The following is a 27,073-nucleotide window of genomic DNA, read 5'->3' as shown; positions in this document are numbered from 1 at the left end:
ATTGACTCGTTAAGTGTACAATTTCACAACTCCAAAGGAAATAGACCAATGACAATTTTTCTCAAGCAAAATACTTCAGTCATAATTGGGTCTAGAGCAGTGATTCTCAACCTTCCCTTCCTATCACATACCACCTTAAGCAATCCCTTACTAATCACAGAGCACTGATGGCATAGGGATTATTGAAAGTGGTATTTGACGGGAAATAAAAAGGTTGAGGACCACTAGTCTAGACTAATTTTTATTGCTGCTCAAGTGTACATAATAATTGATTCCTGAAAAATTATTACTAATGCCTCCATAATCTCTACTTCTTTCAGAATCTGAGGGTGCCATCCATCTGATCTGGCATAATTATCTACACTTAAGCCATTCAGCTTTCTGTAAACTTCAATAGGAACTGTACTCACTTCTCTTCCTTAATACCCTTTTACACTGATAATGTCTTCCGCAGTGAAGATTGATGCTAAATACTTACTTAGTACTTCTGCCATCTCCTTTTCTCCCATCATTATTTCTCCGTTGTCATTTTCTCATGGTCCTATATTTACTCTCACTTCTCTTTTACTCTTCATATACGTGAAGAATTTTTTTGTACCCTCTGGTAATATTTGAAAGCCTATTCATATTTCCTCATTTTCCTCCTTATGCAAATTTTGCAAGATTTAAAAAAAATCCCAATCTATAGTCCTTCTAATTTTTGCTTCCTTTTATGTCCTGTCTTTGGCTTTTATGTTGGCTTTGCCACAGTTGTGACATTTTTCCATTTGAATTATTTCCTACGGTTTAGTATGTATTTATCCAGCACCTTCCTCATTTCTTGCCGAAACTCCATTAATTTCTGCTCAGCCATATTCTTTACTTATGGCCCCTTCCAAACTACTTTGGCCAGTTCCTCTATCATTTCCTTTACTTCACTGACACATCTGTCTTTTGTTTCTCCTTGTTAAATCTCAATTTGTTGTGAACCATATTGTGATCACTGGCCCTTATAGTTCCTTTACTCTCAGCTCTCTAATCACCTTTGGTCCATTATCTAATCCAACACACTCAATCCCCTAGTGGGTTCCTCAACAAGGTGATCTAAAAACCATCTCATAGGCATTCTACAAATTCTCTCGATCAAGATCCAGTCCCAATCTAGTTTACCCAGTGTATAGTGGTAAAGCAAACAGTGCAGAGTCTTGAGTTACAAAGCTAAAGAGAAAAATCCATTGTATAGATGGATCAAGTTTAGGAGCAGAGGTAGGCCATTCGCCCCATCATGTTCACTCCACCATACCACCATGAGCAGATCCATCTTCCCACACAGTCATGCTCCCATGTCTTCTCAAGGTTCAAGATTCCTTTTATTTTCTTGAAACAATGGATTAAAAATGCAACTCATCCTATATACTCATGCAATAGATGATCCCTTGTAATAGTCAACAACCCCACCCTACCTGCATTTTTTGGCCCAAAATTCATGTGTTTTCCATTTGACCCATGTAAATATCAACCCCCCCTCCCCTATTTTTGGCCTGACCACCCACCTAACCGAGCTCCTAACGCGCCAGCCACCTGCCCATCCAAGTTCCCAAAATCCCAATTGCGGATCCTTACCCTGTCACCCTGACCGTCCACCCATTGGAGCTTCAGATGGCCTGACCACAGATGCTCGACCCAGCCACCAGAACTGAAGAGCTCCCAACACCCTGGCCACAAACTCTATCCTAGCCACTGGCTGCCCACCTAACTAATCTATCGATGCTCTGAATGCAGACTTACCATCCGGTCGTGGCTTTCTGAGCTCCCAATGCATTAAACAACACAGATACTTACCACAGTCAAATATAGTATCCACCTGTAGCTTTTTATACAATATAGCTAACGAATTTGGTGGTTGTGTTACATAGATTAAAACATCATCCACAAAAAGACTTATTTTATATTCTTCTTTATTTACCATTATTCTCTTAATTCTATCTTCCTGTCTCATCCATTGTGCTAATGGTTCATTTGCTAAACAAAATAATGCAGGGGTTAGAGGACAGCCTTGTCTTGCCAATCTAGTTAAAGGAATAGGCAAAGAAAATTGTCTATTAGTTATCACTCTGGCCAGTGGATTACTATTTAAAGCCTTAGTCCAATTAATAAACGTTGGTCCAAACTGAAACATTTGTGAAACTTTAAACAAATAATCCCATTCTAATCTGTCAAATGCTTTTTTCTGCATCCAAAGATAGAACCAATGCTGGCTCTAATTATTTTTGAGCACCTCCAACACCCTCCAAATTTGATCCAACAAATTGGTCCAACAAACTCAACTATTACACAAGTATATCCGGTACATGATATAATTGAACTTTTGACTACTATAAGGCAAACAAAGAGTTGCCATGAGCCAGCTCCCTGGAAATAGAAGCCAAAGAGAGTCCCTTCAAAGATGCTGAGTATCTGTGCATTCACTGCCAGCACTCCCACAGCCTCTGCAGCTGCACAGACCCCTGTTTGATTCATCAGCGACCTTAGCTCTAGGCACAATCAAACGTTTTCAGCACTCGAGGTCCTTCAGGAGCCCATCTTCTCCTAGGAAACCTCTTGAAACACTGCTCCAATACCTGGTTCCCATAAGCCCGTGGCCACCAGCCTGAAAACTGGCGGGTTCCTCCGACCTTGTCGCTCGCAGCCTGTGCGAGTCCCTTAGGTGCTGACCATCTTGCTGGTTTGTCCATCCAGGTCATAGTCCTGTATGGCATCTTCTCAACAGAGGCAGTTATCCCCATTTCTGATGCACTGAGCTGATCTCTGCTCTCTGGAGTCTGCAACCACTTGTGGCTGCTGCCAAGCATTGGGCATGGACCATGCAGTTGCAGGAGTTTACTTACAAACACCTTCGGTCCCTATAAAAGGCCATTTAAAGCTTGTACTGAGCCACCAGCATCAGGACCAGAAGTTAGAACTCTTTGGTGCTGCTCTGTGTCTCCGATCTCTGATCTCTATTCTCCCAGATGTACACCAGCGGCAGCACTGCCATTACAGCAGCTCCAGCAGCACAGCCATTCATTGGTCTTGCAATGGAATACTCCCCATAGCCTTTGATAGCCTGACTATTCAGATACCTATCAGTGTTTGCCTTAAATAAACCCAATGACTTGGCCTTGGTAGCAAATTCCAGAGGTTCACCACATGTGAATCCTCCACATGTCTGTTTTAAATGGACACCCTTCAATCCTGAAGTTGTGCCCTCTTATCCAAGACTTTCCTATCATGGGAAACAACTTTACCACATTTACTCTGTCTAGGCTTTTCATCATTCAAAATGCTTTTATTAGCCCCCCACCTCATTCTTCTGATCTACAAGGAGTTTAGTCCAAGAGGTGTCAATATTCCTCATATGCTAATCTCTTAATTCCAGGAATCATACTTGTGAATCTTCTTTGAACCCTCCCCATTGCCAGCACATAATTTCCTAACTGTGCCCTGTGCCCGGTGTTATTTTGTTTAGCCCTGTCTCACCATTGCCTTATAAAGCCTCAACACAACTCTTTTCTTATAACCTATTCCTCTATATGTAAATGCCAATATTGCATTTGCCTTCTTCATCACCAACCTGGGGATTAATTTTTATGTATTCCGCACAAGGACTCCCAAGTCCCTTTGTACCTCTGACTTTTGAATTTTCTCCCTATCCGAATAATAATCTGCCCTTTCTACCAAAGTGCACAAATATAAACTTTGCAACATTATATTTCATTTGCTAGTTCTTTGCTCATTCTAACCTATCTCTCTGCAGCCTTTCCATTTCCTTCTCATTTCCTGGCCCTCCACTTATCTTTGTAGCATTTCCAAACTTAGCCACAAAGCCATTCATCCCTTAATTCGAATCATTTACATACAAAGAAAAATGAAGTGGCCTAACACTGATGCCTGCAGAATACCACTTGTAACCGGTAGCCAACCACAATGAGATTCCATTATTACTACTCTCTGCTTCCTTCTAGTCAAACATTGACCTACCCATGCTAGTATCTTATCTGTAAATTGATGGGCTCTCATCTTGTTTAGCAGCCTCATGTGTAGGTCAAAGGCCTTTTGAAAAACAAAATATATAACCTTTATTGCCCCACCTTTATTTTACCTGCTGTGGTTTCCACAAAATATTGCAGTGGGTTTGTCAGGCAAGATTTTCCCTTGAGGAAACCATATTGACTTTAGCCTGTCTTGTCATGCCCCTCCCAGTACTCTATAACCTCACCCTTGACAATTGAGGATAGAAAAAATACATTACAAGAATTGAATTCTCAACATTGACTACAAATTAAAGTTCTATTGCACAAACAACACCCCCTCCCCCTTTTTAATGCTTGATTCTTTCACAGAGGCCTTCCAATGCATCAAGACACCAAACTAACTGAATTTATGCATTCTTTCTCCTTGAAGATTGTCTGTGCAATAGTTCCAGCTACAAATTATACCCAATAATTCCATTTTGTCCTTCATCTTAAGAAGGTGAGGGGGAATATTGATCTACCTTTTGGTGAGCACTTTGTGTACCGCCACATTGAATCCACTCCTGGGAAAGAAAGTGCAGCGATGTTATAAGTATCTGCTGCAACTGGGAGGAGCAGTGGAAGGTCACAAGGGAACAAAGCATAATGAATATCAGGTATACTCTGAAGAGTAGTAATTCTGTAACCTTATTGATTTACCATCTCAGAGAAAAAAAATATGTACTGATTTGTAGACAGTGCAAAGTTGTGGCTACACCTCCACAGAATTGCTTGTGGTCTTATTAACTGCTTTATACTTGTACAATCGTTCCCATGCTCACTGAACCTTCCCCCGGCAAACCAACTCAAAGTTTTGAGATACAAGTCAAATGCAAATTGAAATGTTAATTTAAGTATAGATAGGCAGGACAAGCAAAGAGAAGCAAAAATCTGGAATCTATTTCTCAGAGCTTTAAGGTCAAAATAAGTTGCTAACTAGCAGTGCAGACACATGCCTCTGGTTTAACATGGGTGGGGAGCAAACAGCTGTGGAATCTGCAGTCATCTGAAAATGTCATCACACATACAGTGGTTAACAAAAATGGGTACAAAATATTGATCAATAAAATTATCTCATTAAAGACATATTTTAATACTATTATCTAAGACTATTATCTATTTGAAACAATGTAGCTGCTATTAAGTCCAACAATTGCATTTTCCATATTAATTCCTTCATATTTTTACAAAGGGTATATTAGCTGTAGGCTTGCTCATAAATATTACTAACCTATTGGATTGAATTCTGTTTCTTAGCAAAATTATTTTAAGATTCATTATGTTTGTGTTGAAATAGCACTGTGCAATATTTCAGGAATTGTGGAGTTGATTATTATAAAAGAAGTGCTCATTGTTGTCATCACATCAAATATTTTGTATTTTTCCAGTTCATTCTATACAAGAAGAAGAAGAACTTCTTCACAGCTTTGATTGAGCTATTGGCAATGAGCAAGCAGATATGAACTGCAAAGCTAATCAGAGTGCCAAATAATCAGAGTGCCAAATAATGCCAAACAAGTGCACATTACTACCATTGAGTTTTGAAAGCCAAGCACTGTTCACTACTCATTCAGTATGAATACCTTTCATCTCTAAATTGTGAATGTACATTTAACGGAAAATAGTTTCATGCCAGTCCTCATTGTGTCCAATTGTATTGTTGATTAAAAACAGAAAAGTGTTTCTCTTCTCACAGATGGAGCCTGATCTGCTGGAATGAAGGAGTAAACTAATAATAATTAAATAGATTGAATCCTGCTATATCAGATGTATACTTTAGATGTAAATGTGAGATTGGATCTTTTTTGTTTTCTATTTGCAGTGTCCTAAAGTTAAATATTTCTGGTTGGAAGTCAGTAACGTTTTGAAACTAAATACAGGGGTTAAGTTCCCACTAGATCCGATTTTATTTTTATTGACTAAAATTAAGGTTATAAGACCTAAATTAAAATTTACTATGTATCATATTGAATTTGTACAAGTTGCTTTCGCAGTTTCTAGGAAATGTATAGCAGTATCATGGAAGTCAGAAACAGATTTAGATATGGAAAGGTGGCACACAGAACTTCGTAGCTGTGTACCACTTGTGAAGATTATTTACAGTTTACAAAAATAATATCATATATTATAGAAAATTTGACACCCATATTTACAAAATGTGTGTTTGTATGTTTAATAGACTCTCTGAAGACCTCATTTCTTGCTAACCTCCAATATTAGACTTTATGATATAAATGCTTTATTTCCTTGGCATTCTCCAGTCCATAATTTAATAAAGTTTAACCAGTACTTTTCTAATTTGACCCTCCTGTTGATATTGACTGAAATACAGTCATAACTAACAGTTTCATAAGCCTAACTTTTAAAGCTTTTGTTAAAGGGCTTCAGCTCAAAGCATCAGACATTCTTTTTCTCCCATTGATGCTGCTTGATCCACTCAGGTCCACCAAAACATCGTATTTAATTTCAAATTCCACCATCTGTATTCCCTGTCTGTCTGCAAACGAAGAGATTATAATTGTAAACACCACTGTTAGTCAATATGTGATTAGTGTGTTTCAATCAAAGGGATACTGGTGGGGACTCTTGAAGTTTCTATTTTCTAACTTGAAATGTAAATTCATTGTGAGTATGCAATTTCATTTAAACTTCCTATTCACCAGAAGGTCATATAAATGTTAACCCATTACCACTATTCTTTGGCTTGGCTTCGCGGACGAAGATTTATGGAGGGGGTAAAAGTCCACGTCAGCTACAGGCTCGTTTGTGGCTGACAAGTCCGATGCGGGACAGGCAGTCACGGTTGCAGCGGCTGCAGGGGAAAATTGGTTGGTTGGGGTTGGGTGTTGGGTTTTTCCTCCTTTGCCTTTTGTCAGTGAGGTGGGCTCTGCGGTCTTCTTCAAAGGAGGTTGCTGCCCGCCAAACTGTGAGGCGCCAAGATGCACGGTTTGAGGCGATATCAGCCCACTGGCGGTGGTCAATGTGGCAGGCACCAAGAGATTTCTTTAGGCAGTCCTTGTACCTTTTCTTTGGTGCACCTCTGTCACGGTGGCCAGTGGAGAGCTCGCCATATAACACGATCTTGGGAAGGCGATGGTCCTCCATTCTGGAGATGTGACCCATCCAGCGCAGCTGGATCTTCAGCAGCGTGGACTCGATGCTGTCGACCTCTGCCATCTCGAGTACTTCGACGTTAGGGATGAAAGCGCTCCAATGGATGTTGAGGATGGAGCGGAGACAACGCTGGTGGAAGCGTTCTAGGAGCCGTAGGTGATGCCGGTAGAGGACCCATGATTCGGAGCCGAACAGGAGTGTGGGTATGACAACGGCTCTGTATACGCTTATCTATTGAAATTGTGTGTAATTACATTGACTGTATAAGCATAGAATGCTACAGCACACAAAACAGGCTATTCGGTCCTTCTAGACTGTGCCAAACATTATTCCACTAGTCGCAATAACTTGCTCCCATTCCATAATCCTCCATATCTCTCCACTCCATGTATTTATCTAATTTATTCTTAAAACTTAAGATCAAGCCTGCATTCATCATATCAGATGGCAGCTCATTCCACACTCCCACCATTCTTTGAGAGAAGAAGTTCTTCCTCGTGTTTCCTCTAAAGTTTTCCCCTTTCATCCTAAACCCACATCTTCTTGTATTTATCTCCACCAATCTAAGAGGAAAAAGCCTATCGCATCCACCCTGACTATACCTCTCATAATCTTGTAAATCTCTTATCAAATCTCCCTTCATTCTTCTTCATTCAAAGAAATAAAGTCCTAACCTGTTTAATCTTTCCCTGTAACTCAACTCCTGAAGACCCGGCAACATCTTAGTAAATCTTCTCTGCACTCTTTCAATCTTATTGATATCCTTCCTGTCGTTTGGCAACCAGAACTGCACACAATATTCCAAATATGGCCTTACCAATTTCTTATATAAATTCAACATAACATTCCAACTCCTATTCTCAATGCTTGGATTTATAAATGCCAAGATGCCAAAAGTGTTTTTTACGTCCCCGTCCACCTATGGCACCACCTTCGGGGAACAATGTATCTGTATTCCCAGATCTCCTTGTTCCTCTGGACTGCTCTCAATGCCCTATCATTTACTGTGTATGTCCTGTCTTGGTTTGTTCTTCTAAAATGCAACACCACACACTTGTCTGCATTAAACTCCATCTGCCATTTACTGGCCCATGCTCCCAGTTGGTCCCAATTTGTCTGCAAGTTTTGAAAATCTTCCTCACTGTCCACTACATCACCTATCTTTGTGTCATCAGAAAACTTGCTGATCAAATTTAACACATTATCATCCAGATCATTTATATAGACAATAAACAATAATGTTGCCAACACTAGTGGCACACCACTAGTCACAGGCCTTCAGTCTGAGAAGCAACCATACACTACCATTCTGTTTTCTCCCACACAACCCATTTCAAATCCAGTTTACAACCTCTCCATGGATGCCTAGTGTCTTAATCTTCTGAACTAACCTCCCGTGTGGACCTTGCCAAAAGCCTTACTATAGTCCATGTAGACAACATCCACAGCCTTCTTGGTAACTTCCTCAAGAAAACTCTACAAGATTCATTAAGCACATCCTACCATGAACAAAGATATAGTGACTGTCCTTAATCAGCCTGTAGCTTTGCAAATAACTTTATATCCTATCTCTCAGAACTCCTTCCAATAATTCACCTGTAGTGATATGACCACCAGCCTACTGCAGGGGAAAATCTCTGTACCTGCAAGAAGATCACTTAAGGGGCTGACTTCACCTGGCCAGCTGTCAATCAGATGTGGTGAATAGTCTCCACTTGGCCGGATGTCAATCAGCTGACCTGAATATAAACCTGAACCGGATCCTCCTGAGCCAATCACACTGGAGCCACCAAGCATGAACTGGTGTTCAGGCTTTTACTGGAATAAAGCCTGTTGTACAGTCTTTTGAGTTTTGTGCTTTCTTGCTGCTATCTCAACGCACCACAATTTATTCCAGAAAAAATTTTAAAGAGAGATCATGGAGAAGTTTCTGATGATCAGGAGCCTGGAGATCGACCCGCCAGGCATGTTTTGAGATCTGGAAGCATGTGATTGAGGTAATCATCCTGACACAGACTGAAGTGATCAACAGCAACCAGAAATGCAGCTGGACCATGAACTTTTCAGGCCATCAAGGACAAGCATGAACCTGCAATGGCTGTCCTGGAGAGCATGTACAAGCCCCCGACAAACATGATCTACATCCGGTACCTGCTCAGCATCAGGTCCCAGCAGCGAGGTGAGACAGAAGATGGCTATGTAGGAGCCTTGCGTGAACCGAGACAGGGTGACCGAAGGAGAAGTGGAGCGTCTGATTCGGGATGCCTGTGTGCAAGGGCTGTGTTCGAGGAGCACATGACAGAACTGCAGGAGGAAAACATTGCCTCATATACCAGGACAATGGAGGTGGTCCACTTGCTGGAAGCTGCAGCTCATCATGCAGAGGTCTTCAATGCCTAACTCCCACAACCCCAGCCTGGCAGATGCAAATGACCGCCGTCGCCGAAGGACCCTACATGGAGGAGACAATCGCAGCTGCCAGCTTAGCTCATTCCTGTAAGTACTGCAAGTTCCAGTATGGGTCAGAAAGGCGAACACGCAAAGGTTGCCCAGCAACAAACTTGATTTGCTCCCAATGTGGAAAGAAAGGCCGCTTCGATAAAGTGTGCCATTCCAGGCCTGTCGTGAGCGCTGCGGCCCTCTGCAACCAGCTGGGATCCCTCCCGAATGCCGCCACGTGCGAGGACCAGGCAATGCCATTACCCCGCCACCTGCCCTCACTACTGACGTCACTTCTGGCCCAGCTACTGACCCACACTGCCATCTTCCACCAGATGACATCCATCCACACTAAAGACATCACTTCCGCTCACTTGGATAATGTTACTGGCAGCTTCACTGCCGGTCAGGTTGCATGACCGCACCAATACCATGTGCGTCCACTGGGCACCGCCATCTTGGGCCAGCCAGACCCCGACTGCCGCAATGCGTGTGCCACATCAATGGCGGCGATCTCTGTACCTGCAGGAAGATGACCTAAGGGACTGACTCCACCTGGCTGGCTGTCTATCAGCTGACATGAATATAAACCTGAGCCAGCCCCTCCTGAGCCAGTCACACAAGGAACCACCAAGGCATGAACTGGTGTTCAGACCAAGGAAGACATAACTAATCTATAGGAAATTATTGAGGATCGGAGATCTATTGTGACAGAGGGACTAAAGGAAATAATTGAAAGTTGAGAAGTTGTATTAGTTAAATTGCAGGGATTAAAGGCAGATAAATCTCCAGGGCCGGGTAATCTGCATCCAGGAGTGCTGAAGGAAGTAGCTCAGGAAATAATGGATGTGTTGGTGATAATATTTCAAATCTCTTTGGATACTGGATTAGTTCCTGAGGATTGGAGGGTGGCCAACGTAACCCCATTCTTTAAGAAGGGAGGGAGAGAGAAATCGGGAACTACAGACCAGTTAGCCTGACATCAGTAGTAGGGAAGGAGTTAGAATTGGTTATTAAAGATGCAATTGCAGTACATTTGGAAAGTAGTGGTATCATCGCACAGAGTCAGCATGGTTTTGTGAAGGGGAAATCATATCTGACAAATCTAATAGAGTTTTTTGATGATGTAACCAGTAAAGTGGATAGGGGAGAACCAGTGGATGTGGTATATCTGGACTTTAGTAAGGCATTTAATAGGGTTCCGCACAGAAGACTAGTTTATAAACTTAAAGAGCATGGTATAGGAGGTACGGTATTAAGGTGGATAGAGAATTGGTTGAGGGACAGGAAGCAAAGAGTAGAAATAAATGGGTTCTTTTCAGAATGGCAGCCAGTGATGAGTGGAGTACTGCAGGGCTCAGTGCTGGGGCCGCAGTTGTTTACGATGTATATCAATTACTTAGATGTGGGAATAGATAGCAGTATCTCAAAATTTGCAGACAATACAAAGTTGGGTGGCAGGTTAGCTGTGTGGAGGATGCTAGGAGAGTGCAGGGTGATTTGAACAAGATAGGCGAGTGGGCCAGGACGTGGAAGATGCAGTATGATGTGAATAAATGCAAGGTTATCCACTTTGGAGGTATGAACAGAAAAGAAGATTATTATTTAAATAGTATCTGTTTAGGAAAAGGGGAGATTCAGCAAAACTTGGATGTTGCTGTGCATCAGTCGTTGAAAGTGGGCGTGCAGGTGCAGCAGGCGGTGAGGAGGGTGAATGATATGTTGGCGTTCATAGTGAGAGAATTTGAGTACAGGTGTAGGGAGATCCTGCTGCAGCTGTACAGGGCCTTGGTGAGACCACACTTGGAGTACTGCATGCAGTTTTGGTCGCCTTATCTGAGGAAGGATATCCTTGACTTGGAGGGGGTACAGAGAAGGTTCACTAGGCTGATACCGGGGATGGAGGGACTTGCATATGAAGAAAGTTTGGATAGACTAGGCTTGTATTCTCTGGAATTTAGAAGATTGAGGGGGGATCTTATAGAAACTTACAAAATCCTTAAGGGTTTACACAGACTAGACGCAGGAAGGTTGTTTCCAATGCTGGGAAAAACCAGAACCAGGGGCCATTGTTTAAGGATAAGAGGGATTTTTTTTAGGACAGAGATGAGGAAAAATGTCTTCTCTCCGAGAGTGGTAAATTTGTGGAATTCTTTGTCACAGGAAGTAGTTAAGGCTGGTTTCCTGTCAATATTTAAGTGTAGGTTAGATTTGGCCCTTGTGGCCAAGGGGATTAGGGGGTATGGGGAGAAGGCTAGAACTGGGAAATCAATGTTTCACACTGCAAAATAACCTGATTTTTGCTGCAGATGGCACAGAGTACATGAACTACAACTGCACCTGTCAAATAACTTGAATATGTCTTCGTAGGAATTGTAGCACTTCCATACAACTAAACAGAGCTAACTATATATAAAGGATGTCTATATTTGACTTCTAAATTCTACAATAATTAAGTGTATATACAAACAAATGGAAACTGTAAAGTACAACTCCACACATCCGTAACATTGAAAATACAATTTTTCATCTGAAAGTTGAGTGTGAAAATTCTTGCGCAAACCTGGAGGAAAAAACATGGGCTCATAACTCTTTCTGCTTCTTCTAAGCAAATATATTTAAACCTACGATGAATTAGCTGATGAATTAGCTGCTAATATATTATCATACAAACTTGCAAGTGTTTGAATACGTGTCATATAAAAGAGTTTTGTGTTCGATTTTAATCTTCATGCTAGAAGCAAGAGTGAGTGCTTCACACAGCAGCATGTTTCAATGTCAGAAGTTGTTAATAAAGATTTAATACTCCTTTAGATTTAAAGATGATTTGTTTGTTGAGAAATAATATTTCAGAATTTGCAATGTCAATTCCAATCTTTCTAAACATTTTTCATAATAGATATATCAGATTAAAGTGTAGACTTATTTCAAAATTCATATTGGAAAAATTAGGAAGCAAGCTATACTCTATTTGTTTAGCAGAAAAGAATTTGCAAGACAAACAAAGGAAAGTCGACTACCTCTTGATGTTGCATTAAACTGAGAGCACTGGGATTGAAGAGTATTCTAGGATTCATCTGGGAATGGTTCTGTAAATCTGGCAACATTTGAACTTTTATGGAAAGGTTGTTGGTTTTGTATACATGGCCTTTAATAAGGCCTTTGACAAGGTCCTATAATGGCAAGTTGTTCAGGAAGGTTTAGACATTTGGTATTCATGGTAAGCTAGTCAACTGCATTCCACATTGGCTATATGGTGGAAACCAGAGAGTAGTGGTGGATGATTGCTTCTTAGACTGGAGACCTGTGTCCACTGGTGTGCCTCAGGGATCAGAACTGGAACCATTGCTATTCATCATCTACATCAATGTTCTGGATGATAATTTGGTAAATTGAATTAGCATGTTTGCTATGACTCGAGGTGTTGTAGATAGTGAGGAAGGCTTTCAATACTTGCAGAGGGAACTGGACTGGCTGGAAAAAAATGACCAAAAAATGGCAGATGGAAGTTAATGTAGACAAGTGTGAATTGTTGCATTTTGGAAGGTCAAATCAAGGTAGAACATACACAGAAAATGTGAGGGCACTGAGGAGTGCAGTAGAACAAAGGGATCTGGGAATACAGACACATAATTCCCTGAAAGTGGTGCCACAGGTAGATAGGGTTGTAAAGAGAGCAGTTGGGATATTGATGTTCATAAATCAAAATTTTGAGAATAGAAGTTGGGATGTTATGGTAAAGTTGTATAAAACATCGGTGAGGCCAAATTTGGAGTATTGTGTACAGTTATGGTCACCTATTTGCAGGAAATTTATCAATAAAATTGAAACACTCCAGAGAAGGTTTATGAGGATATCGCTGGGGCTTCAGGAATTGAGTCATAGGGAAGGTTAAATAGGTTAGGATTTTATTCCCTGGAGCAAAGAAGAATGAGGGGAGATTACATGGAGCTAAACAAAATTTTGAGAGGTTTAGATTTTTTTTCCCACTGAGGTTAGGTGAGATATAAATCAGGGTGAAGCAGGGAAAAAATTAGGGGGTACATAAGGTAGAGCTTCTTCTCACAGAGAATAGTGGGGATGTAGAACAAGCTAAAGTGATGAATGCAGGCTCAATTTTAACATTTAAGAAGAATTTGGACAGGTAGATGGATGGGAAGGATATGAAGGGCTATGAACTTGGTGCATGTTAATAGGATTGGGCAGAATAATAGTTTTCCACAGACTAGAAGGGCCAAATGGCCTGTTTTCACTGGTTCTACACATTTACATGAATTAAAGATAATTGCTCATACAGGACTTCCCATGATTCTTGATGGAATTTTTTAGGTTCAAATTCTCTTGAGATTCATACAATATTGGTGAAAAGTTGGCTTCATAAATTCAAGTATGTGCTCCATTCAAATCGAGTCCAAATTCTTTATTTCTTATATTACTTAGAAGGAAGATCTCTGATTTTTTTTTGGTATGTTGCTTTATGTGATTTTATTTAATATCTGGTTTAGATCTTCCCAAAAATTTTTCACTTTCTCACATGTCCAAATTGCATGTATTGTTGTTCCCGTTTCCTTTTTACAGCGAAAACATCTATCTGATACTGTTGGGTCCCATTTATTTAACTTTTGGGGTGTGATGTATAGCCTGTGTAACCAATTATATTGTATCATGTGTAACCTCATGTTTATTGTATTTTTCATAGTTCCGGAGCATAGCTTTTCCCATGTTTCATTCTTTATCTTTATGTTTAGATCTTGTTCCCATTTTTGTTTAGGTTTACAGTTTGTTTCCTCGTTCTCCTTTTCTTGCAGTTTGATGTACATGTTTGTTATAAATTTTTAAATTATCATTGTGTCTGTAATCACATATTCAAAATTGCTTCCTTCTGGTAATCTCAGACTGTTTCTCAATTTGTCCTTCAAGTAGGTTTTCAGTTGGTGGTATGCCAACCTTGTATCGTGAGTTATATTATATTTGTCCTTCATTTGTTCAAAAGATAATAATTTATTTCCCGAAAAACAATTTTCTGTTCTTTTGATCCCTTTTCTCTCCCATTCTCTGAAGGAAAGGTTAGCCCTAGCTGTAGCAAAAAAATGTATTATGTCAACCTGGAAATTTGAAGACAACTTGAGAATACAACAATGGTACATAGAAATAAATAAATGTATTCCATTAGTAAAAATAACATATAATTTAAGAAATAACATCACAATATTCAAACAAATATGGGAACCATACATGAAATACAATAGAGAAATCCACCTAAAATGACAGAAGGAGAAGACAACGAAATGAACTGACTCAGTATATAAAAGTAAAAGACAAAAATTTCTTGTTTATTTTTATTAAGTGACGACATTGTTTAACGGGTTTAATGTATCTTATCGATTGAACTTTGAATAAATGGGAAGGGGGAGGGAGGGAGGGAAGGGAGGGGAAAAAAGGGGAGATAATTACACTATATATTCAAGAGAAAAATGTCTGTATGTATTTTGGTCAGTCTGGTTCATAGTGTAAAAAATAAAAAAATTTAAAAAAAATTCAAGTATGGATTGATTGAGCCAAATTGTTTGTAACAGTGCTACAAATTCTCAGTAATAATTTTCCCGACATGGAAACATGGAAATTGGCAATATTTGACAATTGGAATATTTGACGAGCGGAAGTTGATCTCAGCAGGAATCAGTACCTTTCAATATAGAGAACCCTGGAAAGCAAAAGTATTCAAGGAAATTCCTATTGAATGAAGACATGAAATAATTGAAATATGGTCTGCTTTTTTTTGTGTCATGACTGATTATTTTGTTCTTGCTGAAATAGGGCAATAATTTTGCACCTTTGCCCAGACTACCACTCATTTACAATCATCACTCAATAAAATTAATATAGGAAATAATGATCAATGTGACATTTGGCACATTATTTTTATGTCTTTTACATTTTATGGCAATTCCTGCAGTAAAAATTATCATTAACTAATATAGTTCACTTATAACCATATACAGCACAGAACAGGCCAGTTTGGTCCTTCTAGTCCATGTCGGAACAAATCCCCACCCTCCTCGTCCCACTGACCAACACCTGGTCCATACCCCTCCAATCCTCTCCCCTCCATGTAATTATCCAGTCTTTCCTTAAATGAAATTATAATTTCAATCTCAACAGACATATCTATGATACTTTAAACAGGAGCTTTGCTCTTTTCATTTATTTGTAAGTGTCAATGCTCATAAAAGTATTTCCAATCACACTGAAATCATTGGAAACAAAATGAAATGGATTTGCTGGGTGACTCTTTTGATGTGGAGCGAAAGTTCAGGTCTGAAATAGTTGTTTTCCATTCAATCCAGCTTGACATACGTGCAGAAAAAGAGATATTTCAAGGGAAAACCAGGATCCTGTTAAATTCTTTTTTACATCAAAGCCTCTTATTTTATTAAGGTGAGAAATGTAAACATTAAGGACAAAGCATTTGTCTCCAGTGTCCTTGGGAAGATAATAGTGTACTGTCTTTTTGAACCTTGGCAAGAAACCAAAGGTATTTGGTTAAGTTTTTTCCAGGATTTATGCCTATTCATGAAGAAGTGTCAAAACTTTACCCCTGAGATGGAAAATACTTTATATTAGAGCCAATGATGTTCTGTTCAGATAACTTGTCGTGTTTAAAGAAGTACAAAAAGTTGTCTAGACTTGTTGGCAAACCTTTTGCTCTCAACCAAGCCATTTCAGGTTGTACGCTGGTCAGTTAAATTGTTGTTCGTTAGATTTTCGACACAAAATACCTTCTACCTTTATCTGAACAAAACAGGTAGTGCAAAATTATGCATTGAAAGCAAGGTATCTTCAGACAGATGGCAATGAACAACCATAATAGTGTAAATCTTCCTTTACTAGAAGGCTTGTTCTGATTTTCTTTGCTACTGCAGGATTACAGAGAGATTTTGGAGACAGCAAACCAAAAGTGACAATAATAGAAATGTATTACGGTATTAATAAGAAGGACACAGTGGCAAAAGTCTCCTTACAGTTCTGTAATAATAGCAGAAACTGCAAATACGAATATATGTATGGAGAACGTTTCAACAAGGAAAATAGAAAATCTTGTCACACAATCCCTCATTCCAGACTTTCTCACTCCTTATTACAGAACAATTCATTCATCTGAAATTGATGTGAAAAAAACAATGAAAAGATGAAATTGTCTGAGCAATTTGTATTCAGGCCTTCCCTCTAGCCATGCACACTACAGTTTCATCCATCTCTGTACTTAATAGGGTACTAACCTTGTGAGGACCAATGGCAGCATTTTTTTCCCTTTCTGAGAATATTAACTTGGATTTATTTTAGAACTGTAGGATTCATTCAGAATTGTCAACATATTTTATTTTAATAGAATCAAGTTTATGATGCATTTTTCTCTAAGAAAATACAGAAGCCTTATCACAGTCTTTGGCTTGGAGCAGAGATCATTAAAAGCCAAATGCAATTCTTTGAGAAATGAACGCGAGTGTTGGAAATCCAAAAAAAAAGGATTTATACACAGAATTTCCATGCAGAAATTTGGCAGGGGATTGGGGCCATTACTACCTACTGGTATACAATGATATTTACAGCAAGAGATTAACAAATCCCAGGAGAAATTATTTCCTGATTGCTCACATAACTTCTATTGTGCCCTCTGCAATGATGAATAACATGATGGATAAGCTAGATGCGAGAAAATAACTTTCATTTTCGCATGTCATCTTGGACCTGATGTACTGCTAAATGTGCAGTAGTGGGGCTCAGGAAATGAAAATGCTGCTTGCACTTGAAGCACAATGTACCTCAACATGTACCAGTCATATTTCTCCTTTAAACATTGTAACTATATCTTTTTTTTTATTTCATTTGCACTCTTTCACTTCAACCTGCTGACCGAACTCTCAGCTATATTTCCATTTCCATACCATTTGCACACTTCGACAGTAATCTTTAGATGAGCTATTGACTTGAGCAATAGTGTTCATATTGGCTGTGATATACAGTTTTGTGGACATTTCTTTGAAAACTTCCCAGTTTTCTTTCCTGCATCAGCTGTGAATAGTATTAGTTTAGTAGCTTTTATTTAGCCATCTAAATTCCCACCTGGTCACAAATTGATTAGAATTTCAATCATAAATGTGAGAAGGTGAGAGTCTGGGAACTGAATTAACCCTCATTCTTTCCTAAAAGTCTACATAGACAATTTTCTGGAAGAGTATGATGAAGCGCAGTCAACCATGTTTGACATTATTTTTCCAATACTAGCTGTGGTTCTATTGTTTATGTCCTCCCTTGTGAAACATTTCCAAGTTGCATTCTAGAAACTAACATTCAATTTGGGTCGTGAAAGAGTCCTCACCGTCACGCTTGTGACTTTTGGATGAGTTGCCAAATTAGGTCCTTGCCTACTCACTTGGATGGATGCAAAAACATCTCATGGCACCATTCTAAAGAATAATAGTCACCCTTGTTAAAAAAAAAGATCCTACAAGTTTTAAAAATCAAATAAGGCCATGAAAGCATTTTGAGATAACAACAAATTCTATACATTAGCATTAAACAGCAAATTTTAGCAAATTAAAACACAGCATTTGACTTCAGAAAAATCAGCTAGAGAATGATTGAGGTAAATTACAGAACCTCTAAAATCATGCAAAGGGATTGTGATATACAATTAACCCACATTTGTTGAGTGCATGGAAAGCAAAGTGCCAACTTCAAGCTTCCTGCTTATTATAATAATTACAGCATATGCAGCCAGCACTAACTGCAGTGTTAATTGGCTTGATGTATCAGCAGGAGTCCCAAAATTATAACCTCCCCATGCTAATTAAAGCTGGTCTGCAATGCTTATGACATGAACAGATGCTGGCAGTCCTTCAGGAAGGAACTTGACATGGGAAATTGTGATAAAGAATATTTTCTCAGGTTTTCAAACACTGCACTTGATGCTTTGTTGGAGATGGTGGTATGTTGAAAAAAATATCCTGGGCCTGAGCTTGCTCAGAAATATTAGTAATTTGGCAGCAAAACTGCATTCACTCCTCTGCATGGAGGCAAATTAAGTTTGGGATTCCCAAGCATATACAGAAGTCTCAAACCTGCTGTCTAACAACTTTGGAGGAGTCATGTGACTGAGAAAAAACACTGCTGTATTTCCTTAGCACTTATGTTGGAGAGTTTACACAGTGAACCTACAATAGAGAGCAATCTCTGTGGAGAGCTTAAAAATATAGAAGTACGATTGCGACACAAGCAGCTATCAACATCTCAGGGCTGCAGTGGAATCTGAAACTGTGACTTTTGATGCTCAGTGTTTTTAGGGTCTTCCAGTAGTTCAACAGTTTGTTCTTGATTAAGATACTAGAAAAGCTGAAAAGAAACTTTCTAATATTAACAAGTTTTGGAGCTGGTATCAGAATAACTAAGGCTGGTAAATGCAGAGCATTTTGTAGGTGGCACACACAATGCACCAGTGCAGGGGGGTGGAGGGAATGAATGTTGGGTGGATGGTGGATTGGATGTTTTGAATTGAATTATCATGAATTTTCTGGGATTGTTGGACCTGAATTTATCCAAACAAACCAATTATTATTCCTTTACATCTGAAACATTTGAATTTCAAATGGTTGGCATACTATAGATAGTCAGCAATTCACCAGGACACCCAGCCTCTGAAACAATATTTATGCATTTAGTTTGGTTAAGTTTCTAGTGAATGACAACACTCTAGGATGTAGACAGCAATGAAGTTCGAGGATAAATAGTTAGATCTTCACTTGTTGAGACGATAATAGCTTGATACCTGTATGTTGCAGCTTTTATTTGGTTTTTTTAACTTAATTTCAAAAATTCTCAGGATTTTCTTCATGTAGATGGTGTTGCTTCATTTGTGGAAGAATTCCAATTGAAATTGAACATTGTACAATCATAAACAAAATCTTACTACCAAACTTATGAGTTAAGGAAGATCGTTGATTAAGTACCTGAATATGGCTGGGGCAAGGACTGAACTGATTAACTTTCACCTTCTTCCATTATACACAAATGAAATGACTAAAAGCTTCCAAAGTTTCAGTGCTTTTGAATAGAGACATTTCTTCCTATGTCAGAACTGAGTGGATAACCATTAATTTTAACATAGTCAACCCTAGTTCAATATACCCAAGCCTGGAAAAATATCATTGTTACATTTACAATGTCAACATTTCCATGATGTCTCCTTTCATTTAAAAAAAAACCCAAGGGAGTATAAACACAGTCTGCATAATTCCTTCTTTAAAACAATTCCAATGGTCCCAAGATCCAATCTGCTCAAGTATTGATAGAGCTGTACTCTTCTCGACAATTATAGAGCAATCTATCAATTTTTTAACCTGTGCCATGCATACTGAGGAAAGATGTGGTGGATTCAGGTGCTGACTTACCTCAATATTAAGTTTTTGACTTGCTTGAGTGACAATAAAATTTATCCACTTGTAGCAAAAGCAGAAAATTGTAAATATTGCAGAACAGCCCGCATCTGAGGCAAAAAAATGAAGACTGACTCATTAGAATTGGGAATAATTGATAAATATGCAAGTCTTAAGGGATGAGAAGAAGAGAAGAAGATGAATGTGAAAGTTAGTGATCAATAGGACAGCAGGAGAGATTGAAAGATAATAGATGTTATGGTACAAAAGATAAGAGATAATAATAGGAAATACAATTTCACTCTGAAGGGGAAGGAATTCAAAATAATTGTCAGAATTATGAGAGCTGCTCAAAGGGAAAGCTGGAAATTTGACAGAAACATACTAAGCATTTGAAATCATTGATCATAATGTTGATTTCAGAAGACCATAATGTGCTGAACTAAAAGGTGAGGTAAGCTGCAGCATTAACTGAGCTCCACCAAATCACGGAGGATGTGAAGATTTAATGTGATGGGTGAATGATATCCAAGGCTGTGCTAGTGAAGTAAATGCAGATGTTCCTGAAAGCCATCATTTGATCTAAGTTAGGATGGCCCTGACATACATTGTGACCAGAGAATAAATTACAAAAATTGTAAATTAATGTTTTTTTTGTGGTGTTTAAACATAAGTTCATATTTTTTTTTAAAATTAGACGTACAGCACTGTAACAGGCCATTTGAGTCCGTGTCACCTATTTTACACCCCAGTTAACCTACACCCCAGTACATTTTTGAAGGGTGGGAGGAAACTGGAGACCCTGGAGAAAACCCACATAGACATGGGGAGAATGTACAAACTCCACATAGACAGCGTGAGATTCAAATCCAGGTCCAGACCTGATCACTGGTGCTGTAAAGGCATTGTGCTAACTGCTACGCCAACCGTGCTGCCCAAATGCATGAAAAGAAACTTGTTTTGAACTGGGCCAAATAGGAAACATGGATGAAGTTCCAGTAACATTCGATGTGCCATCCAACAAGAGAGTGAATGTCAAAGGGGCAAAAATGGTAACAGCAAAAACCTCAGATTATGAAAAGGTACACTTTACAAGTGTAATGCTATGAGCCCAGAGGACCCCCAAACCCAGCAGCAATAGATATTCCACAAGACAAATGGTTACTTAAACAAAGTTGATTTTAATTATCTTTAAACATGAAAACAGAATCACATTTTAATTTATCACAATTGACTTAACTAATCTAACTTAACCCACTTTTAATTCTAAGTGCATGTGTATGTAATGTGTAAGTTCAGAAAAGTTCTTTGGTTCACAGTCCAATCTCACCTCTCATTCCTCTAAGTTCACTGGTTGCAGGCAATTCTTTATGTTGTGCACAGAATTTTACATTTATGGAATTCACCAGGCTTTAGTGCTTGAAAGATAAATGGTTACCATTCAGGAAGGTTCTTGTTGCTTTTCAGAGAGAGATGTATTGTTCCAGGGCACCCACAACTGATTCCTTTTTTAATCAGCTACTTCAGTGCCTTGCTGATGAAACTTGCCCCCTCAGGGATCTCCTCTTTCTTTCAGGTCACCACAGAGTTCTTTTTGTTTCCCTTATTTCAAGTGAAACATTAGACAGCCAGTCCTCTCCACTAGCATGACCACAAGAGTTGTGGTTGACCAGGCTGAACCAAGCACTCACAATCCATCTTCCAAATGGGGTTTTTCCACAAGCTTGCCAGCTTGTCCTGTTCCAGTTCCAGTTGCTGCTGCTGAACTGTAAAACTGTAGAACTGATCTCTCTCTCAGAGTGAAAAAAAGCTTGTTTGACTCTCTCTACTTGAAAAACCCCATGACTCTCCTAGAACAGCAAGTTCCACTCCAGACTGATTGGGGCTCTGACAAGTTTTTTCATCTGTTGCCTTTTTGTAAACAACAATCCATTAGTGAAGTCCCTTGGGCACTCTCCAAAGCTCCTACAAAAGTTCTGGGGCCAATAAGTCTATCATGAGCAGTATTTTAAATAACATCTGTTTTAAAGTGTTTGTATGTGACCTACATTAAAAACCCTATCCCAATTGATCTCCCAAAAACATATATATTCTGTGACAAGTAGTTCTGGCCTTTTGTGCTAATGGCACAAAACTACCACTGGTTTTAATAGAGGAAATGTCAAGGGTAAGTTTAAAAAAAATACACAGAGTGGTGGGTGCATGGAATGTGTAAAGCCTAAAATGACAAGTGATACAAGGCAGTGCATTCCATTACACTCTGCCATGCTATGTACAGGCAAACCAACTGCTTTTGAGTGTCTTCCCTCTGCATTGTCCCAAAAGCCAGAGTATTTCTCGTGTTCCTCTGGTCATGTGTGCACTGGGATCATGATGGCTCATATTACTCAGACACAATTTTTAAATATTTATTATGGTGGCTTAATTGAGGCCGACAGAGGAATTTTCCATGAATAAAAGCATCATGACTATGGCCAATATTCCAGGCACAGATCTGCAGGACTTGTTTCCTTTGGACAAACAGAAAAGACATATATCTGAAAACCTGCTTTCAGTTCCAGTACCTGACAGAGTGGACACATAGTGTCTGCTAAAAAATATGCAGACAGCTCGTGCCACTCTCCACTATGACAAAGGACATACTGTGGATTTTGTATATTTGAACTTTCAAGAGGCCTTTGACAAGGTGCCACATGAGCAGCAGCCTAACAAGATAAGAGCCATTAGAATTGCAGGAAAGATACAAGCATTGGTTGATCAGCAGGAAATGGGAGTGGGAATAAATCGATCCTATTCTAGTTGGCTTCTGGTTATCAGTAGTGTACCACAGAGATCAGTGTCAGGGCCAGTTTTTTTTATGTTGTATGTTAATGATTGGATTGCAGAATAAATGACTATGTAGCTAGGTTTGCAGATCATGCCTTTGCACAGGGAGGGGGGTGGGGGCGATAGTAAGGCGAGTGAGAGGAGGTTAGTGTTGGGAGGATAAAAAAGGGTATGTTAGAAATGGAAGAACAAAATAAAGGAAGGCAGACACCCATTTTATGGATGTTAAAACTAGTGACTGTTGGCATTATTTTTGGATATAATTTTAAATTGCATTCCCACAGAATGTTTGATGGCTCTTGGAGTGTCATGTTGGAGTTCAGGAAAATGACATCATAGAAGCATTTCAAATGTTGAAAAGTGTAGACAGAGTTGACGTGGCAAAGTTATTTCCCATAGTAGGGGAGTCAAGGACAAGGGGTCACAACATCAGGATTGAAGAGCGCCTATTAAAACAGATACGTGAAGGAATTCTTTTAGCCAGAAAGTGATGAACCAGGAATTTGCTGCCAAGTCCAGTTGTGGAGGCCACATCGTTGGGTGTATTTAAGGCGGATATTGATAGGTATCTGAATAGTCAGGGTATCAAAGATTATGGGGAGAAGGCCAAGGAGTGGGGCTGAGTGGGAGAATGGATCAGCTTATTGATAGAATGGTAGAGTGCACTCAACAGGCCAAACAGCTGATTTCTGCTCCTATATCTCATGGTCTATGAGGAACCTTATGCTAATGCTAAAGCCTGACATTTTCTCTAGCTGCAACTACAGGAGAATGAAACTTGGAAGGCACAATGGCTAGCAAGCTGAAATGCTGTATGTATCTGCCACTCCAGCCTGGAAGAAAACAGATACATAACATCAATCTGGGGTTCATCTTAACAGTCAGAAAGATTATAATTCTTATCTTATTCTGTCACAGAAATTCTGACAGAATGGTTTCAAATCCCAGCAGATTTCCTGATGAAACTTAACACCACTCATACATTGTCCTTCACTCAGAGTTAGGTAGAATTAATCCTTGCCTATCGTGGCCTATCAACTGTTCTTCTCTATCTTCTTCCTTGTTCTTTTGACAATTTGTCATGTTATATGTGGCCCCTGTTTATTCTCCAAGCCATGTTTCATGTCAAGGGGATTGCCTTGTGTTTCACCAAAGGGGTTGTATCCTTTGATGTTCCTCAGCACTTGACCTATTGTTTTCCGATTTTTAATATATTTGCAGCAATTAACACACACTTGAAGAATTATGCCATGAGTTGGAATTTGCAAAAAAATAAACTTCAAGAAAGCACTGGAGGGAAATCCTTCCTGATGCTTAATACATGTCCAGCTGAGCAAGCTTTAAAGGGAGTATTATTTGGAAAGCTATAACCAAACAAAAATTGCTTTCAAATGAGTACTGCACATTGATTAACATCATAATAAGCCTGTTTGTATGTGTATAATAGAAAATGGTGCATCTGCATGAATGTTTTACATGGAATTTACAGAGGAAATATGTGACACTCATTGCATGCCATTATGTTTTATAAACAGCAAATGTCTTGTCAAAACAATGGGTCCAACACAGCTCACCTTTGACGCTAATAAACCAATGCCCAGTACTTCGGTTTTAAATAACATTTTCATTACATCTTCCAGGCTTTTTCTCTTCAATATACTGCACCAGGGCTTTGCAAAATGAAGAATTAAGTAAAGAGAATGTTATGAAAATCAGTGTATACCCACTGAGGCACTGCATTCACTTTAAGGAAATCCTTTCTGGCATTATTAATGGGAGTGGCAAGAGCCTGTATGCAAATTCATGGATTAAAAAAAATTAATTGGAGAAGCAGCTGAAACATAAAGAAAAAATAAAATTCTCTGCATTGCCTTTCCTTCACAATTGGCTCATGATTCTATCCAAAATGAAAGAGGTTAGTGCAATAAATAATATGAAATTTTGTGATCAGGAGATCATAAGGTTTGATTAGTTCAGCAAAGTCTTCATTTGTTTTACCACTTAAAATAACAGTTAAAGATGCCACAAGAAACTGTGGCCATGACAGGAAAAAAATGAATTATGCATCAAAATTCAACTGGATCAAAGCAAGCAGTTCCATAGATGACTGACTATAGAAGATGAATAATAAACTTTAACGGTGAGATTTATTATTGGTGTGTTGTCCTCACTGACTAATTTTCCTCCAAGTTCTCTATCAAACGATCAAAATTGATCCCATTGATTTGGAAAGAATAAGAGAAATTCCTGGAGATTCTCTGACCAATGTCTGGAGGCCACCATTAGATCCAGAATTTCCTTTTTTTTTACAAGGTAATTTTGATTAGAGGGAGAGGGTAGATTAGATTTAGTTTTTATATTTTTTTTGTTTGTTTTCTTCTTTGTTTCTTTTTATTAATTTTTATTTGGCTTATATGGGTTTAACATGTTTAGCATAGATTAATTCAATGACTTGTTTCTCATGTGGATCAAGGAACTGTCTAACGTAGTTCCATCATTTTTTAAAATAAATAACAGAAAATGAGAGGAAAGGATTTGTTTTATTTTTTTTTATTGTGCTTAACATATAAACTTACATACAATTTTTTTAAAGGAAAACACCTAATAAGTCATCTCACATATATATACAAGTACAAAAAAGAAGAAAAAATTGATGGAACTACATTAGACAGTTCCTTGATCCACATAAGAAACAAGTCATTGAAATAATCTATGCTAAACATGTTAAACCCATATAAGCCAAATAAAAATTAATAAAAAGAAACAAAGAAGAAAACAAGCAAAAAAAACCTAGAAACTAAATCTAATCTACCCTCTCCCTCTAATCAAAATTACCTTGTAAAAAGAAAAGGAAATTGTGGATCTAATGGTGACCTCCAGACATTGGACAGAGAATCTCCAGAACATTCAAAATTCTTAATTCTTCCAATCATGATTCTATGAATGGGCCCAATATCTTTTAAATTGAAACTTTCTATCTTTAATGCTGTATGGATTTTTCTCCAAGCTTATATAGAACATTACATCATGTAACTACTATGTATAGGTAGGTGAAAAGTCATCTTTCCATTTCAATAAAATTGCTTGTCTAGTTATCAGCATGGTAAAGCATAAAACTTTCTCCTGAGATGCAAACAGAGGAATATCTGGCTCAGGAGAAAAAAAAAACAAAGCAATTAATGGATACAGTTCTATATTAATCTTAAAAATTGTGATTAAAGTCTGGAAAATGTATTTCCAAACTTTCTCTAAATTTGGGCACTCCCAAAACATATGGATCAGTGAATCTTCATAAATTTTACACTTCTCACATCATGGATCAATACCTGCATAAAAACGAGATCATTTAAGTTTGGACATATATATTCTATATACCACCTTAAATTGAAATAAGCAATGCCTTGCACAAAATAAAGAATCATTAATCAAACTGAGAGTAGAGTACAAATCTTCATCTGAAATCTCATTTCCAATCATTCTTAATCCCAACTATAGAGATTGATCTTAAATCCAATCAATCATTATAAATATATGGTATTAATCCACTGTGGAAAAAAAACGCTAGTTAAAAAAAAAAATCAAGAATATTAGTACTTGAGATTCGTGGATTAGTTTTTTAAAAAAATGATGCCTGGTAATTCATTTCCCTTTAGTTGCATGAAATCCACTAATTTGTCATGATAATGCACTGTACTCTGCCTCCAAAATTCATGCAGTTTACTTCAGTAGAATGGATCCCGCAGCTGAAAGGCAACATACAGTGCGTCAGACAGGGGATGAATTTCCAGGAAAACAATTTTTTTTTCTGGATTATATGATAGGCTTTCAATCATTCAGATATTATACAAATCATTCCTTTCAATTTAAGCTTTCAAATGTTTGATTTATCACAAGATGCTTGTGTTAGCAGCAAAGACAAGGTAGTCAAGCATCTCTAATAACTAAATTTAAACTTAAAATGGCAGGCTCAGTCAACATCACAATGTTGCAGATTCATGTCCTGATCTAGGAGACCAAAAAAATTGTTTGGGCTGATACTTCATGGCAGAACTTACTGACAGTATGCAGTCGTTTTCAAACAGAGTTGGAAGAGAAAGGGTCATGGAAACAGAGGTTGATGTTAATGCCATCTAGTTGGACGGTGTCCTGACAGAATATGAGGTGTTGATTCTCCAATTTGTGGGTGGTTTCAGTTTGGCAGGGCATGAGACCATGGACAGACATGTCAAT

This window comes from Narcine bancroftii, chromosome 3 (genome assembly GCF_036971445.1).
Source record: "Narcine bancroftii isolate sNarBan1 chromosome 3, sNarBan1.hap1, whole genome shotgun sequence".
NCBI classification, from domain to species: Eukaryota; Metazoa; Chordata; class Chondrichthyes; order Torpediniformes; family Narcinidae; genus Narcine; species Narcine bancroftii.
The sequence above is the reverse complement of the archived record's forward strand: the minus strand, read 5'-3'. Positions refer to the sequence as shown.